Genomic DNA, 18,840 nt, shown 5'->3' on the forward strand with positions numbered 1-18,840 from the left:
TTCGGCAAACTGTCACAGCCGATGGGTCAGGGCTTTTGGGGGGACCCTGCTGCAAACAGGCAGCTGGGGGAGGGGGGCATGGGCTGCAGGGCCCACCCCACCGCAGCAGCTCCTGGGGAAAGACAGGGAGAATGTCCCCCCGCTCCTTGCCCACCGGGGAGGCTGGCACCCACAGAGCAGCGGCTCCCCAGCCTCGACGGGCCACGGGGCAGGAGCTGCCTGGAAACCCCCCGGGCTGGGGCAGTCAATCATTAACAGCGCGTGGGGCTCTCCTGGAAAAGTCCATAATAAATGTGTTTGCTCGGAAGCAAACAGCTCGCCGTGGCCATGGAGCACATCTGGCACCGAGTTGCCTCCTCCTCCTGCCTGCCAGCCCCTGCCGCCACGGTCAGGGCACCCACGGAGCCCTAGCTCCGGCCTTCTCCATCACAACGTTTCGGCACAATCGCTAGTCAGATGTATTCAAATTCACCAAAAACCCCATCATCACTGTAATCTCTTCACGCATTCTACTGTAAATCAGATAAAAAAAAAAAATACGCACGACGTTATTTTTGTCAACACGCCGCATGAATTCACCCCAGCAGAACCCGACGGCAGCTCAGCCGTCACCACCCCGTCCACACTGACCCGCGCCGCACACGGGTAGCGCTTCAGCGAGTCAAGATCCAAACTTAAATCCCAGATTAGTGTTTTTTGTATTTCAGCAGACCTCCCTGGGAAGGCAGAGGCAGCAGAAGGGCTCTCCAGCACAGCAATTCCAGCAGACGAGTGCCAGGGTCCCCGCTCTCCCACCAGGAAAAGCCCCACCCATCCCCAAAACACCCCCAAAACGCGTGTCTGCCTCCTCAGCGCGACATCGGACGCTGCCAAACCACGGGGGGGATGGTGAGAGAAGGCGAATTGGTAAGAGGAAAGAATTCTGTTAAACCCTGGTGCTCCCCTCATCCCCGCTGGCAGGGAACAGCGCTCAACTTGCACTGTGAAGCTTTTAAACAAAGTTTTTGTTGGATCAACAAATCTCTTTGTTCTTGCAGAAAATACCTGGCTGCTTCCTTTCAAGCAGAAATCATCAGTCTGACAAATTTCTCAGGCATAGCAAAAAAAAAAAAAAAGAAAAGAAATTAGAACCCATTTCCATGCCAAGTTATACCAATTCTGCAGCACCTCATTAGCTTCCAGTTAATGGAGGGGGAGGGGTTTTAATTTTAAACCTTTTACCTCTCGCATTAAACAGGCGGCTTCGAATTTCATTGAGTCTCTCTCTCTGGAGACATTTTCCACCGTCTCTCTTCCCCTTTTCCAGACAAGTAAAGTATTAATCTCCTCTTGTTTTATGCTGAAGTGGCTTTGTATTGATTTTTAAAGATGTTCAATTCTCTCATATTTGGAAATAGAGAATCGCTTTGAGCAGACACCCTCAGCCACATTTTCTTCTCCACCCAAATACGGCAAATGAGCCCGCGCCGTGATCAATTTCTTCTGGACTTCGGTGCAGCTGATCTGTAATTTACAGGGCGAGGGCAAGACAATAAACGGCGCGGGGCCACGCGGTGGGCGCTCGGTACCCAGTTGCAGCCGTGCCATCCTGGCTTGTATTAGAAACAGTGTGACCAGCAGAAGGAGGGAGGTGATTGTCCCCCTGTGCTCAGCACTGGTGAGGCCACTCCTTGAGTATTGTGTCCAGTTTTGGGCACCTCAATACGAGAGAGATATCGAGGTGCTGGAGCGAGTGCAGAGGAGGGCAACGAAGCTGGTGAAGGGCCTGGAGAATAAATCTTATGAGGAGCGATTGAAGGAGCTGGGACTGTTTAGTCTGAGGAAGAGGAGGCTGAGGGGAGACCTCATCACTCTCTACAACTACTTGAAAGGACATTGTCGAGAGATTGGTGCTGGTCTCTTCTCACAGGTAATTAGCGACGGAACAAGAGGGAATGGCTTCAAGCTGCAACAGGGTAGGTTTAGACCGGACATTAGGAAAAAATTCCTCACAGAAAGAGTGGTCAGACCCTGGAATAGGCTGCCCAGGGAGGTGGTGGAGTCACCATCCCTGAATGTGTTTAAGAGTCGTTTAGATGTAGTGTTAGGGGGATGTGGTGTAGGGGAGAACTTTGCAGAGTGGGGTTGATGGTTGGACTCAATGATCCCAAGGGTCTTTTCCAACCTAAATTATTCTATGGAGCCGCCCCCTCTCCTGCACAAAGGGCCATGAGGGAAGCGCCGGAGTCCCCTTTGCTCCCCTACCCCAGCACAGAGAAGGTCCCATCTGGTGATGGCAACACCTTCCCAGGAGGGGCTTCCTCGGAGATCTGGGCAAAGGGCACCAGGGACCTCCAGCTCCCGGAGACATCATCTGTGGCTGCCGTGGCTCCCCAAAGAACCTACCCTCTATTTCTTGTGTTCTGCCACAGGATCAAAGGCTCCAGGACAGGCCGGGGCAGGATGCCAGGGATGCCAAGGGAGGCAGAGGAGGTGGCAGCGCCAGTGTATCTGAACAGCCCCTGCCCCCGCCTGCCCTCCCCAGCGCCTGGGGCTCTCCCCTCTTCAGCCAGCGGGTCCTCCTTGCAAAGGGACGGCACAGCCTGTTCACAGCCATGGGCTCTGCTTGACACAGGGAGGAGCAGGAGCAGGGCGGGCACGGCGAGCTGCAGCCATGGCGAGCTGCACCACATGGCCAGCACGGGCACGGCAAGCTGCATCGCGTGGCCAGCGCAGGCACGGCACTGCGGGTCGCTAAGGCACCCTGACCTGGGAGCAGAGCCAGGTCTCCTTGGCTCCTGCAGCGCATCAGCCATGGTGTGTGTCCCCAGCTCAGCCTCGACTCTCTCCACGAGAGGATCCCATCAAACGCATCCCAGCAAGGGACAAGTACTTTACCCGTGCCCTTCTCCGTACCTCTGCAGTGCATGTCCCCAGCCCCACGCCTTGTCCCCCAGCTCCGTGGGGCTGGGGTGACTCTGGGCAGGCTCCGGTTCCCGCAGTGATGCCACCAGAACATCCCCTTCCTGCAGGTTTGCGAGGGACACCCCCTCGGGGCCAACACCCACAAAAACCCTCCAGCCCATGTCTGCACAGACGCGCCACAGGACGACTCCCAAGACAAAGCTGCAGCCTGAGAGGCTTAGACTGGAAATCGGGAAAAGCGAGGAGGTTGGGTGGGCCCTGGAAGAGGTCCCGAAGGGCTGCCAGTTCCCCATCCATGGAGGTTTTCCAGGCTCGGCTGGAGGGAGCCGCAGCCGAGCCGAGCTCAGTAGGATCAGCCCAGTCTGCGATGGAGCCCGGACCAGAGACTGTGGAGCTCCATCCCTCCCTCCACCAGCGTTCCTGGGCTCCTCAATCTCCATCCTTCCTTTAGAATTCAGTACTACCTCTGCAGTGGGATAATAACCTCCCCGTTAAGCAGCTGCCGCTGTTTTATGAAGAAATAAATATCTCTTTAAAAATGCCCTGACGTTTTTGCTTCAGAGAAAACAGTTTGGCAGCTGACTAGGAAGCCGGGTCCCCGGGGGCTGGTGAGAGCTCACGGCAGGTTAGGACAATTACACGCCGTGATTAATAAATCACCTGGGTGGCTGGCTCATTTATGCAAAGCCTGGCATTTTCTTCTGGCCATTCTGCTAAGAAAGAAGGATCTGAAAATACCAGATTGTGACAAGATCAAGCCTTCATCCCTGATATTACCGAATCTCCTGTGAATAAATGACACTTAATATTATTAAGAAGCCACACATTTATGGAATAACTTTGGCTTTTCCATTAATGCTGCAGTGAGATGAAATCACCCCCTGGGTCAGAGCAGCCCATCGACCTTCCCGAGCCGCCCACGGGTGCATTTCCCCGAGGCTCACACCTGAGCGGCACGCACAGCCCAGCCCGGCTCCGCCGACTCGGGGCTCCTCCGGACGCAGCCGCGGCGCTGCCTCCTCAGACGGTGCAGGATGAGGCCCCGCCGCCCTCTGCGCCTCCCTTTGCGGGAGATATTTCTGGTTCCCTCACTCACGAGGGACAGAGCCAGAAATACACGAATTATGCCAGGCATTTGTCACCGCCAAGCTGGAGGCATGGCCTCCCCGCAGGCCGACATGGCGACAAGACAACGTGGCGGCAAGCCGTGGCGGCCGACGGGGCGACAAGAGCTCTGCCCAGGCACCCTTCCCCAACACCCCAGGGACTTTTGCCCAGCATCCCTAGGACCCTTCCCCAGCACCCCCGGGTCCCTTTCCCCACCACCCCCAGCATCACCCATAGACCCCAGTGGGTGCTTCCCCCAACCCGAGGGGGACGCGGGCGCCCACACTGCCCAGGTGGGAGAGCTGGGAGCGGGGGCGCCTGCACCAGCAACCGGGACCAGGAGCCAGAGAGGAACAAAAGGAGCTGAAGCAGCACGGACTGAGAGACAAAAATAGTAACCGATTCTCCGCAAAGGAGCGGTCACATCCCAATTTCCCTGGCATGGGAAGAAAAGGATTTGGGAGCTTGCAAACTCAGGAGAAAGCGATGATAGCGTTTCAAGCGGCGCTGCAGGAAGAGGATAAGAGTGCATCCAGTTTTAGAGAAGTATCACGAGAAATAGAGCTTTAGATTATGTTACATCCAGCCCTACGTAAGGTGATTAGAGATTTATTTTATGGCTTCGGTTAGGAAGACATAGAGGAAATATCAAGAAAGCACAAAGCCGGCTCCCCCGTATAGGCAGTGCAGAGACAGAACACAGCAGTTTTATCTCCTGAAACGGCGCGAGACGAGTGCGATACGGCACCAGCGACATTAGCACCTTGTCAATTTAGGGTGATGGGAGAGGGGCTGATGCGTCGGGGCAGACCCAGCTCTCCCGGCTCCCGTTGGCGAGGCTGCCCCACCGCGCCATGCTGCACAGGCCCTGGCAGCCCCCGCGCCCCGGCGCTGCCGCCGCACGGAACCACAAGGTTGATGACGTGCAAAAAGGAATTTATCTGCCCAGCTTGACTGGGAGCCAACGCGATGGGCTTGTCCCCCATCCAGAGCCTGTCCCCGTCACACAAGCATCGACCTTTTGCCTGAGGTGGGGCTGAGCGTGGCCCGCGATGTTCCATCTCCCCGGCGCAATTATCAGCCTTCCCAGGAAAAAAGCAGGGAAAGCAATCAAAGCCACAGCAAACGAACGAAAATTCATTATGAGCGAACGACCCCTCGCTGCAGAAGACAGCCACGGCTCAGCCAGGCCTTGCACCCCATGAAGAAGGAGCCAGCACCACCGGCGGGGTCTGAGAGCCATCGGAAGGGCCAAAAGGGCTGGGGGGGCAAGCCAGGGGCTGGGCTGGGGGGGGCAGAGGGCAGCATGGGGGCACCCGGGCACCCACTCTGCAGTTAGAGGGGCTCAGAGACAAGAGATCTCAGTATGTACAGCGATCACAAAAGGTGACCTAAAAATAACGGGGGGCTTAGCGGGCCCCAGACCCCGTTTTGGCTGCACCCTCTGCCCAAGCCACCGTTTCCCTGGAGGTGGGACAGGGCTTTCGCTGCATCTCCTGACGTCCCCTCGCTGTGTTTGCGCAGCAGAAGGGTGAGACCAGCGGGCAGCAGCACCGAAAGCACCTCCCAGCACCTCTGAGCACACACCAGTACTAAAAAAAAAAAAAAAAAAAAAAAAAATTTAAAAAATTATAAAAGTCCACAGTGAATGGATCCCAACGGATCCCAGCCCCAGCAAGTTACGCAGCCCCTTTGGGTGACCAGAGCAGACGCCCAGGAGCAGCAGCAAAGGAAGGAGCTGGTAGCACCCGCTCCCTGCACCGTCCCTGCTCAGGGTCGTACAGTCTCCAGGGTGTCATGATGAAACGGTTAATCGCTGCAGAGCACGCGGATGATGCCAAGCACCACGTCACTGCTGCTACGTTCGTGTTTGTTAATCAGGCTTTAAAATACACCTGAAGTGGGCTGACGTTTCTTAGAGCACTCAAACTGATATAATAAGAACTGGTGGAAAACCAGGGATCAGGCGTGGCTGTGTATGGGATGGGCTCTGAGGGACAGCGCGGAGCAGGATGGAAGGGTTTTGCCACGAAATCCAGCTGAACACTTCTGCACAGGGTGGTACCAGCAGCCCTTTGAGGGTACATGGCAATAGCAGAGTATAAACTAAGGTATCTCTGTGTTAGCACAGCAATTAAACTTTGAGCACAAAAGACTGAAAGTGGATGTCACAACGGGGCTATTTGTGCCCCAGACAGGCGACCTGTACCACCGCAGGGGACCTGCCCGCCGTGCGACCAGCACGATGCCCCTTCCATCGCCCCTTCCCTTCCGCCGAGCGGCCGAGAGGAGGAAGCAGCAAATATTTGCCTACTTAACAGGCTGGCGGGAGGTCAAACGAATGGCTGTTTGCTCAAGCGCGAGAGCTGCTGGGATTTGCACAGCAGAGCCCGGGTCTCGTCTGTGCCCGCTCCGCCAGCCGCAGCCAGCGATGTGCCCCCGCTCCCACCATGCCCCCCAGGTCCATGGGGGCCAGTCCCTTCGCCCCCGCACTTGGCACACACCGGTACGGGGGCCTCGTCCCCAGACAGTGGCGAGCAGCTCATTCAGCGCCACTTCCCTGACCAGCCTTCGAAACCACAGCCTTTTAATTAGATGAGCTGCAAATTATCCACTCACTCATTTCCTCTGGTGGCCCAGCTCCGGGCAGGGCAGGATGGGCACTGTGAGGCACGCACCAGGAAAGCCAACGCCAGCCCCAGCTCCCACCGAGGGCAGGGATGCACCAGTCCCCCGCTCCCTGAGGGGACTAATAAGAAAAAAGCCTAACGAGAAGTGCCCCCCCCAGTCCCCTCCCACTTAATTAGCCTGCTCAGGATGAAGCGTCACCCAAAGTGCACATTCTGCCTTTCGGGGCTCATCAGTTGCATGCAGCTGGCAGCGCCACGGGAGCCGCAGTGACCCGTGGCAGTGAGGGCTCACCCAGCCCGGGAGGATTATCATTACCAAAATGATAATTGTGACTTGCAAAGAAAACCTCGGCGCCTGAGCGCGGCCACGCAAACGGGAGCAGAGCTCTTCACGCAGGGCTCCTGCGGCACCGCTCGCCAGCACAAACACCGGGGTCAGACGGGAACCTGCACTTCTCCGGTCTGTGTTCAGCATAAAACCATCGCTGATGGTCCAGGGCGCTGAGAGGGCTGGATCCGCCTTATGCAGGAGGATGTACAGGTATCTTTCTGTCTACATATCCCCAGATATCTACATACGTGCACCTATATGTCTATCTATAGGTTCTCATGGTTTTATTTTTGGAACCATTCCTCCTTCAGCAGCCCCCAGAGAGACACAGCTTTGACAAGGAGCTCTCAGAAAGCACCTCCCCAGCACACGCACCCCGGGACCTCGGCACGAGAGTGGTGTTGTGGTGCTGAGCCGCCCCCCAGCTTCAGCGCCGGCCCGCAGAGCGGCACCCACACGGCTCCTCGGCACACTGCGGGGCCAGCTCACTCCGTGACAAACCAAATCCATTGTGCAGACAGGAAAAAGGTGGCCGGGGGAGGCGAAGGGAGCCAGAGAAAGCCGGGCGGTGAGTCAGGGGCAGAGGGGGGAAGGCAGGCGCGTGGGGAGCCCCGGTGCAGCACCAGCCCCTGCCCAGTTTGCTCCCTTGAGACACTGTATCACTCCTGATGGTTAAACACACTACAAGGTAGTCATGCCTGTGACAGCACCACAATTACACGGAAATCATATTCTTGATAATTTGGGGTATTTTTCCCTATGAACGAATGCTTTCTGAAGAGATGAGCTCCAAGATTTCTGCATTCAATTAAATTTGATCAAATCAGCAGAGGAAATAAGTCTTTACAGCATGAGCAGATCCTTTAAATTTTACTAGCAAATCAGTGAACTAAATGCCATCATTTATCATTAGCATCACTAATAAAGCCAGATTCAGGATGCACAGCAAACTAACATCAGCCACACGCCCAATGCTTCCAGCGCCACCAGCACCCTCCTTAGCCCCTGGTCCTTCCCCAGCTCCCTGAGCAGAACAAAGACCATCCCTGAAGCTGTTATTCCAATCAACTGCCATCAGCATCCAGCTGGTGAGCTCAGGATTAGGCACAAAGTTTAACCTCAGACAAGCGATGCTCCTTCCTGAGGATGCTGTGAGGGATGCAGGAGCAGGGAGGGGACCTCCGGCAATGGAGGGGGGAGCGGGGGGGGGCTCGGGCAGAAGGGTCATGTTCCTGGGGGACCACTCACTGGAGCCCAGCATTTGCAGGAGAGCCGCCCTCCACCCTGCAGGGGCTCTTATGAGCCATGGGCAGGGCAACGCCGGGAGAGGTGCAGGACCAGCCAGCGCTGCTCCTCCTGCAGCAACAGGGGATGCCCACCCGTGTCCCTGAGCCCAGCTGCAGAAAGCCACTGCTTTGGCCCCATCCCTAGGAGAGCTGGAATAATCATCCCAAAGCATCCGCTGAAAACCGAAATCCCAGGCACGTGTGTCATGGGATGGCTGCAATTCACGCTGACACCAGGGCAGGGTTTTGCTTAACCTGTGCCTGAACAAGCGCAGCAGCCCCTGGCACCGCCGGGCATGGCGGCACCACACGCGGACTGGCGCAGGTGGGCTCCTGGCAATGCCGAATATTCTGCTGGCTGGGGAGGGGCTGCTCCGGAGAAGCACTAATCGCGTTACATCGACGAGGAGTCCCAGCCAAGCGGAGGGTGCGCCTGAGCCTCGCTAATCCCCTTCGACAGGGCAGCGGCACTGCAGTCGCTCCCCCCGCCCCGAGCCCCCCTCCACTGCAGCCACAGCCCCCCTCCCCGGCCCAAGGAAAGCGTCAGGAGGGGCGAGTTAATCTAAAGGCACGATGGGGACATGGCAGCCTGCAAGGACGACCAGCCTAGCACTGCTGCGGGTGTCTGCGGGAGCCCAGGAAAAATCTCACATTGTCTCTGGGCCTCCATTTCCCTTGATGCCGGGGTGTTTTGGTGACAGGGAGGGATTGTAGGATGCCGGGGAGGGACTGTGGCTGCCCCTGGGTGAATCCCTGCTCCGGTGAGCTCCTGTGCCCCGCAGGAGCAGCTCCCGCGCCTGGGCAGCACCGCGAATGGGTGCGGCATAGGGAGAAACACTTTCTACCTCCAGAAACCTCAAGGTGGGATCAGCACCTGCTTTGCTGCGCTCACCGGTGATAAACTGCGAGGGGTGGCCACCGGTCCCTGCAGGAAGGTGTCCCGGGGCGATGGCGGGCAGCAGCCGGACCCAGCAGCTCCCCAGCCCTCGGCGGCTCCTCCAGGAGATGCCGCCGTCTCCGTTACTCATCTCCCTCAGAGACCTTGTTTGATGTGAGAGTGTTAAAAGACATATAATTTGTGGAGCTAAAACACAGGCATTATCTCAGTGACACATCCGTACAATAGGGAATGTGCTGAAGTCAATCACATTCAGAAATGGGTTTCTATTGCTCTCTGGCTTTTTCCTTGCCTCTTGCTCCAGATCAAAAAGACAGAAAATGATGCAGTTGTTAGCTGGCAAACAGCCATCTCCCTCGTTAAGTCACCTCGCACCATGCAACCTCATCAATGACCGGGAACAAGAGACCTGGATGAAACGCGCGGGGGCTTTGGGAAGCGGAGGGTACAACGCACATGGGCAGGAGCGCTCGCTGTACCCGCACCCGAGGGAGGACAGACAGAGGGGTACGGGCTCCTCACCGGCTCCACGAGCAGGCTGCCCAGCCCGCTGTAGGGTGTCTGGATGGTTGCTTGTCCTCTCCGGGAGGAGAGATGCCCGCAGCGACACGGCAGTGCCATGGTCAAGGGAACGTCTTTTGTACGTCCAGCCACCAGCCGCCGCGGCCACCTCCAGCCACAGCAGCGATCGTGGGCAATGGAACACACGCAGCCAAAAGGAAAACTCTCCTTCCCACCAGCCTGGGCTGCGGAGAGCCCGTGAGGGGACTGAGGCAGCACCTCAGATGAAAGGACACAACTTCTGTGTCCCATTCCCCAGTCTTTCACTGAGCACTGGCACCCTCAGGGAGCGGACACAGACCCCCGAGTTTGATGCTGTATTTCTTACCATCACGTTCTCACTCTCCTGCCCGTCAGCCCACCTCCCTGCCCTCCAGCTTAACGTACAAGCGAAGAGTGAATCGCTCGGCTAACACAGCTGCACCGGGATTTTGGAGCACCAATAAAGACCTGATGGAAACCCAGCCCTGCTTCCGAGCGCCTGGTGCAGCCCGACGGCTGGCTGTCACCTCACCTCACCCAGCAATGCAACCAGGGAAGAGAACATTGAGCTCTGCCTTCCAAATTGGAGAGGATTAACACCAAATTGCTTGTCGGAAGAAGCTGTCGCAATCGCCGGCTAACATTTGAGAGGAACGAGACAGGACAGTGTCTGAACGGAGTGACCTTTGAGTCTTCACAGAATGCAGCTCTGACCTATTCAAGTACCCATCAAGCCTCTCCACGTCTCTTCTGGGTGGGAGTCCAAGACGAGCCAGGCTTTTACAACAGGCTTTGGAAGATGTGAGGTTCTCAGATATCGTACGGGTCTAACGCTGACGCTGTCGTTTGCTAACCAAGCGCAGAAGCTGCTAACAGCATCCCGTGCCCCACTGGAAATAAAACACAGGAGATGGAGAGGGCCGTTTCCAGACGCATTAGGGACAGGGACCGCAGGCCCCGCCGGCACTGTCAGCATCGAACCACCCCGCGGCGAGGGGCCACCAGGCACAGAGCCGGCAGCCGCCTGTCCCCACCGCACTATGGGGCTCAACCGTTGCCGGTCACCGCTGGGGAGCCGGAACCCCACTGCCTAGAAGGAAAAGCAACAGCCGGTGGGAGCAGTACAGTAATCAACAAAATTATCGTCAGGATCAAACCACGGGTTTTGGCACAGCACCGGTGCTGCCTGCGCTGCTCTGGGCTCCTGGGCTCCGCACAGCCGGGGCCCACTCGCGCTCCCCAAATCGCACCCACCCCAGCGGCAAGCGGATGCACGGCTGTGGAGGGGCGGTTAGCGGGCACCCTGAGCAGGGCAAGCCCCCCCCAAACCTCCAGCACTCGCCAGCGGCTGGGGACACTGCCCCGGGTGAGCCCCGCAGCTCCCGCGGACAGCCCCTGTCCTCTGCACACCCGGATATTCGGGAGGGTGCACCTGCAAGCAGATGGCATCTCTATCGCTCCGGCCATTAAGGAGCCCTCCCCACATCACAACAATATTTGCTTTTAGACGGCCGTTACTCTGCCGAGCAGCCGCCTTTCAATTGTCTGCAAACAGCTCCTATTTTGACAGGCTATAAATACGGCAGGAGGAAAGATATATAAACCAGCACAGTTTATTAGTTCTGAAACAGAGCTAAAAATAGACCCACGTGGGGTCGCTGAGTCCTCTGGGCAGATGTAATTGTGGATAATCTAGCTTTAAATATGTGAAGGCTGTTTTGACAGCAACAACAACATTTTAACATATGGGCCTGGGTAGCGCAGGAGCAGAACGCGCTGCTGCGCCGCCTCCAACGTCGCCGGGAAGTGGCGTTTGCATGGCCGGATCCCAGCTCACTGCCTCCGTCTATAGCTGGGCTCTCTGCAGTAATAAACCCCCAGACAAACGCAAATACCTCCAGCAAGCCACGGAGAGGAAAGTGCCCAGCCAAACACCAAGTGAAGTCTCCCAGGGCAGAAACACAGAATCATAGAACTGTTAGGGTTGGAAGGAACCTTAAAGATCATCTAGTTCCAACCCCCCTGCCCTGGGCAGGGACATCTCCCACTAGATCAGCTTGCTCAGAGCCCCATCCAGCCTGGCCTTAAAAACTTCCAGGGATGGGGCTTCCACCACCTCTCTGGGCAACCTGTTCCACTGTCTCACCACCCTCACGGTGAAGAACTTCTTCCTAACATCCAGTCTGAATCGACCCATCTCTAGTTTTAATCCATTCCCTCTGGTCCTACCATTACCCGACATCCTAAAAAGTCCCTCCCCAGCTTTCAAACATCAGTGGAGCTGTGCCAGAACCCCCCCTGAAATTTTATATAGGTAAGGCTTACCAGATGAAATGGCTCAAACACCCCAAGTCCTCAAAGCTGCCAGCACCATTCTCCTGCTGGGAAAGCTTCCTCTGCCCGGGGCAGGCTTTGAAACGTGCAGCAAGGATGCTGTGCAGGACTGGGTGTCTCCGGGGGCAGCCGGGGTGATAACGGCCCTTCCACGAAGAGGGAAGCGCTCCCGCCTGCTCGCCGGAGATAGGGGGGAGACGTTGGGACTGGCTAGATTTTGTAAATCCCCAGCCAGCCCTGGGGCTGGCCGAGGCAGGGCTGACTGTGCCCCTGCCGCTGCTCACCTCCCACGGCAAGCACTCTCTGCCGCTCCCCAGCCACCCATCCTCTGGCCACTGTCCCCATCTGTCACCTGCTGACCGTGGCGGTTCCGCACGCAGGAGGGTGTTTTGCAACACAAAGCACCGTGAGTGGCCATGTGAGGACTCGCGGAGGACCCTGGGTGCCGCACGCGCCCCGACACTGCTGGGAGCTGACGAGCCAAGAACGACCCCTCCGGCTGGTCCCGCTCCCACCGGTGCCCACGTGCCCAGGGCTGGTGCAGCACCACTGCCCGTCCCGGCTGGCGCAGCTGGTACCAAGCAGTAGCAGCAGCCTCAGGGCTCCAAACGCTCCCCTCTTTGCACAGGGAGGGTCAGTGCTCCCAGCCCTGCCCCATCCTCGCTGCTGGGGCAATGGGAACAAGCCTTCCCCAAGCTGTGCCTCTGCTCCACCAGACCTCGCCACAGCTCCTCAGACCCTTCTCGATTTTTCTTCTTAAAATTATACGGTGCCTCAGCAAAAAGAGCAGCTCTTCTGCTCATTGAAAGTAATTTCTGTCCATAAAGAAAATAGGATATCATTAAGGCTCCCATCTCCCAGGGTTTTTTTCCCCTTCTAGAAAATAGATGTTATTTTGGGGGGTGGTTCTGCACTTGAACACCGCGTCGGCGGGATGCTGTGCTGCTTGAACTCCACCAGCCACTGACCCCAGCCCAGCAAATCGCCCCAGCACAGCTGCAATACCCAAACCCCGGTGCTGTGCCAGCCCTCCACGGGGGGAACCCCTTTCCCTTCACTCCCGAGTCCCGCTGCAGGGCAAGGGGCAGAGGCAGACCCGACCTGCCCTGGCACACACCCTGCCTGGGCTTATCTTTAGTCACGAAAGAGAGATACCAAAAAAAAAACCCACCACTAAAACAAAGCAAACCCCCAAATCCATTTCTGTCCTGACAGAGGACCCCAGGTGTCACCCCCAGCATCACCCACTGCAGCCACCCCAAGCCCATGGGCAGAAGGGCAGCACTACCCATCGGCAGCACCGACTCATGGCCCCAGCGAGCTCCAGCAGCGGGGGCTCAGTATTTTGGGGTGTCTCTGTGCCCTGAGGCCATCCCCGGGCAGGGCAGGGCAAAGTCCCGGTGCAGTGCCTGTGTGGGATGGGACCGTCCCTATCTCGTCCCGGCAGCCAGCGCTGCCACGAGGGCAAAGCCCAGATTTCACAGAAGTGGCCAGGGCTGGGACAGGCCCTTCCCAAGGTGGCAGGACCCGCTCAGCCCAGCTCTGCAGTGATGGAGGCACCAGCACCGCAGCCCTGCGGCTGCCCACCTACCAGCACCGGCCCCCACGGCCCGGCAACGGCACAGCGCTGACCTGCTCATCCATGGGCCACCAGGCCCTAAACTGGCAACGAAAATACAGCTGACAGACTAATTTCTTTGCATAAAAAGCAAAACCAGCAGCAGCAGTGAGAGCTGGCTGACGACTCACTCCAGGTCCCAGATGTGCTGCCCTACTTTCACCCCCGTTCCACTGGGTTTACATTTCTCCTTTTAAATTACTGATTCCCATCTTTGCTTCCTCATGCGGAAGACCTCCGGCCCGGGGGTGCTCTGGCAGTGCGTGCCGGGATGCAGGGACCAGCCCTGCTGCTCCCCACTGCGAGGGTCCCCAGGGCACAGCGCTGGGCAGGACCCCCGGCAGGAGCAGAGGCAAAGCCACTGCCCGGTCCCTGCTCCCCTGAAGGGCACTGAGCAGTGTCCCATCCCCAGAACCCCCCCCGCTCACACCAGTGCCCAGAGGAGTGACCACGGCTGTGGTGCGAGCTGGGGGACAGGACTTGGAGATGCTGGTGGATGAGAAGCTCAACACAACCCAGCAACGTGCGCTGGCAGCCCAGAAACCCCCCGCAGCCTGGGCTGCATCCCCACAGCGTGAAGGGGGGGGGATTCTGCCCCTCTGCTCCGCTCTGGGGAGACCCCCCTGCAGTGCTGCCTCCAGCGCTGGGGCACCAACAGCAGAAGGACACGGAGCTGTTGGAGCAGGGCCAGAGGAGGCCCCGGAGATGCTGGGAGGGCTGGAGCCCCTCTGCTGTGAGGACAGGCTGAGAGAGCTGGGGGGGTTCAGCCTGGAGAAGAGAAGGCTCCAGGGAGACCTTCCAGCCCCTTCCAGTCCCTAAAGGGGCTCCAGGAAAGCTGGGGAGGGACTCTGGATCAGGAAGGGGAGAGTCATGGGATGAGTGGGAATGGTTTTACACTGAAAGAGGGGAGATTTGGATGAGATATTAGGGAGAAATTCTTTGCTGTGAGGGTGGTGAGCCCCCAGCCCAGGTTGCCCAGAGCAGCTGTGGCTGCCCCATTCCTGGAGGGATTCAAGGCCAGGTTGGACGGGGCTTGGAGCAACCTGGGCTGGTGGGAGGTGTCCCTGCCCAGGGCAGGGGGTGGTACGAGATGATCCTTAAGGTCCTTTCCAACCCAAACCATTCTCTGATTCTAGGACTTGCAGCGGCCCGGTGACTAACAGCCAGAAGCCCCTCGCCGGGAGGGCAGCCCCCCCCCCGTACACCCAACGCCGCAGCCGGGCCCCCCGCCCGGGCTCCCCCCGCTTCTCTCCGCTCCCCGCGGAACGAGCGGCCGCCGAAGCCAAGCGCTCGCCTGCCGACTGCCGGCGCGGCCGGGGAGAGGCGCCGCTCCCGGCTCTTCGCCTCCGCGCTGCAAATAAAGGGATTTGCAAACGCTTCCACACACGCCCATCTACCCCCCCCCAACCCCGGGCAGAGCGCGGGGGGGGGAGATCGCACCGCCTGGCCCTGGGTACCTGAACCCGGTCAGAGTGGGGCGCTTTGGGGTTGTTTAAAATAACAACAAGCTCCAACGTACCCACCACCACTCAAAAAAAAAACAAACGAAAAAAAACCAAACCAACCCCAAAAAAAACCAGCCATCACTGCAATAGCGAAGGACTTGAATCTGAATCCGACACAGGCAAAGCCCAGAGCAGCTCCAGCCGAGAGCCCAGGGGGCAGATGCTTCGTCTTCCCGCTGCCAGGCAGAGCTGTCACCTCGGGTCTGCGTTAGTGCATCACTGACACCCACCCGCGCAGCCCTCAAATCCCCCGGTGCTGCCGCGGGCTGGCCCAAACACGCTGGAGGCGGCTCTCCAGCAGCAGACGGTGAGCGGGGACGGCAGGAGCCGCAGCACCAGGGACTTGTCATCGTCCCTGGCCCATTGCCTACAGCCTCCCTGGCACTTGCGAGGGGCTTTGTCACTCCAGCCAGTGGCCAAGCCACCGCAGGGACCTGCCGCTGACACAAGGACTCGTTCTGCCTGGGATGCCATGTCCAACGGCACGGCTCCCGGCTGCCATGGCCCTGCACACCCACGGTGCAACAGGCATCTCCCAGGAGAGGAGGCAGAGCAGCAGCTTCGCTGGGGAGACATTAAACCAGGTAAACCATGTTCACACCCTCATTTGGGAGGGACTGTGCCATCTCAGGGTGTGTGCCATCTCATGGTGCACTCTGCCTCCTCGCCGCCGCAGGGACACAAGGGAAACGCTGTGGGAACCCACCCGACACCTGGGAGGGGACAGCTGGCCTACAGCCCATCTCGGACAGTTTCAGTTTCCCAGAAAAACTTTACCAAAACTCAGAGTGAGATTAGAGTCAGGGGACGGAGAAAGATGGCGTAGGAAAAGCCCAGAAGAATTTGCCGTGATTAGATGAGCCACACGTGTATCAATAAAAATTACTGTAACTGACAACAGCAACATCAGAAAGGCAGAGGCACCGCTGCAGGGCAAGAAGAGCGTCCGAGATGGCGGGGCGATGCATGTTAAACAACCTTCGCCGCACCTGGGAACCCAATTAACGCTCCTCTGCACACAGACCCATTTAGAGACTCTGCCCAGCACTCAGCTGGGAGCCTGGACCGGCCCGTACCTCGCTGTGCCCCCTCCCAGCCCCAGCACTGGCTTTAACTGATTTTAAAGTTAGTTCAGAGTCCCAGGGTGTCCTTCGCGCACCGGCCCCTTTCGCTCCGTTCTTCTCTTGCGTTTCGGCCCCAGAGCCCAGGTAACGGATAATGGCCTCCCCGGCACACGGCTGGGAGGGGGTCGCTGCGGGAGGGGGTCGCTGCAGGAGCCCCACAGCGGGTAGGTGCGTTAGATACTTGGACGGATGAGCAGTTACGGATCAAACGCTGTAGGAAGCCTGCCCGCCTCCCCTGTTCACCGCAGACAGCTGCTTTGCGGTAGTTTTTTAAGCAGATTCTTTGCAGCATAAGGCATATACTACTACAGCTACAGTATAATTGCAAAAGATGCATTTGCATGCAATTACCCATTGTAAAAGGTGGTGATAAAGTCACTTCGACACAATCTGCTCTCCAGAGCTTGTCCTCACAAGACCTAAGCACAAACGTCCAAGATGACTGCAATAGTCAGTGCGGCTACCGCCAAGAAGCTCAGTCATTCCCACATCTTCCCATTAACTCCGCTCTGGCCCATCAAATATTTAAGAGCCTCACGCCTGGACACAGCTCGTTTTACAAAGGTCAAGTAAATCTTTCATCTCTTCCCGCCTTCATCTTCCCATTCCCATCAGCAGATGAGCATCACATGCTCTTTCATGTGAATTTTAGCTGAACACACACTAACTCTCAGTAATTGGGGTACAAGGCTCCTCTGTTCCACAGGGATGTGATTATTTCATTGCTATTTTTGCTTTATAAGGCTAAACCAAGAGGTGACTCTCTGCCTGTAGGAGGGACTTAATTTTTACTAATTTTTTTTAAAATTTATTTTAAATACTCAATGGTTTCTTAGTACATCCTCCTGATGATACCAAAGAGAAAACAACCAGATCGCAGAGGGCTGAGGAGCCACCAGCGGGCAAAGGGCTGGGTAACATCTTGTGTGGGACATCACCCCACTAGCTTGTTCCCGAGGAGTCCGGCTGGATGGAGGAGGAGGGTCCCCATGGGTTCATCCCCACCAGAGCAAGGTCCCTGCGGGTTCATGCCCATTGCACCTTCCCACCTCCAGCATCCCCAGTACAAGGATCTCTCGAGGCAGAGGATGCTCGGGGTCCCTGCCTGGCCCCTGGGGCCCCCTGCACTTTCTTTGCTGCCCAGAGTTACCGCAGGGCGGCTGTGAGAAGCAAACAAACTCACTAGGGCAAGCTCATCGGCTGATTTTTGATATGCAAAGATCCTTTGATAGGCTGATGTTTCCTGCAGAGTGACCTCCCAGCTCGGGAAGTGGGTTTAGCTCAGCTCTTCCCTTCCCCGGCCGAACGACCTGACCTCAAACTCCACCACGTTTCACAAGGAGCTCCAAGGGCACCACACGAGCACGCCACAATCCCAGAGACGCTGCTGGCTTTCTGCAGAGACTTCCCACGACACAAGAAAACACCAGCACGAAGCCAACGTTTGGAGGGCTGCTTCTGGACGTGATGCCCCTTTTGCCAGCCTGGGGGCTGCAGCTGCCCCCAGCACTTTCCCATGAAGTAGGTAAGGAATAAAAAAAAAAAACTTAACAGAAAAACAGAGATCTCGATGGAATCGGTCCATGCCAAAGTCCTGGGTCTGCACATTCCAAATCCCATTTACTGCACGAGTGCTGTCTGTGTCTCACAGCACCCTGGGGCCGGCCCCATCCCAGCGTCTCTCGCCAGCCCCATCCCCTCTCCCAGCACCCAAGCTCCTGTGCCACCCCTGGGGACACGCACCTCCCAAAACCAGCCAGTGAGTATTTGCAAGCCCTCTCCCAGACTCTCCACCCCCAACACACCGCCCTTGGGCACTCTGAAAGGCTTCCCAAGCGCAGCCCCCAGCCTCACAAGGTGGGAACGTGCCTGAGCTCCCCAAAGCAGCCCACAGCCCCCCACGGCACCCAGAAACTTGGCTCTCTCCTGCCCCAGAACTGAGGGTGTGAGAGCCAGGGCCGGCCTGCTGCCGGCAGCACGTTTAAAGCCAGAGCAGTGCTCCAGGCACACAAGCTCCCCGGAGGAGAGCCGACGCTTCCCAGCTCTCCTGCCCTGGGAGGGAACAGGCAGAGCTCCCAGAGCCAGATCCCAACTCACCGGAGCTTCCTGGGCATTCCGGAGGCCGAGCTGCAAAGGTGGCCGTTCAGCAGCAGCCGCCCAGGGATGCTTGGTCCTTTGCAGTGCTTCTGAACACCGTCCTGGTACCTCCCCACGGTGCCCGTCACTGAAAGGGGACAGCCAAGCCCCCGCAATGCCAGGGCTACCCATCCATCAGCCCTCCTCGACACTCCCACTCTGCAACGTCTACTCGCTCCCTCCAGTCCCGAGTCCCTCAGACATAGTCATGGTTACCATAGGAACTAACGAAACCCAAATTAAAAAAGAAAAAGGAGAGGAAAAAAAAGACAGCGGGAAAACCGCTTTGATGCTCTGGTGCCACCTGTGTGTGCAGGTTTATTATGAGGAATGACAGGCAGTCTGGTGAAGTCCCCACTGACTGGAAAAGGGGAAACATAATCCCCATTTTCAAAAAGGGAAAGAAGGATGAACCAGGGAACTA

General features: G+C 57.6%; 1 protein-coding gene across 8 annotated transcripts in view; it reads right to left on the reverse strand.

The window, feature by feature from the left end:
* Positions 1-18,840, reverse strand: part of RAP1GAP2 (RAP1 GTPase activating protein 2) — an 84,537-nt gene that overhangs the window by 40,836 nt on the left and 24,861 nt on the right. Inside the window, exon 1 of one of the 8 annotated variants that reach the window (XM_054208606.1) lies at positions 12,025-12,060. The exons of the other annotated variants lie outside the window; for them this stretch is intronic. The gene's annotated coding sequence lies outside the window, so the exon portion shown is untranslated. Of the gene's footprint in view, positions 1-12,024; positions 12,061-18,840 lie in introns of those variants that run through there. 8 annotated transcript variants of the gene reach the window in all.

The sequence above is a fragment of the Rissa tridactyla genome, chromosome 7 (genome assembly GCF_028500815.1).
Source record: "Rissa tridactyla isolate bRisTri1 chromosome 7, bRisTri1.patW.cur.20221130, whole genome shotgun sequence".
Lineage (NCBI taxonomy): Eukaryota > Metazoa > Chordata > Aves > Charadriiformes > Laridae > Rissa > Rissa tridactyla.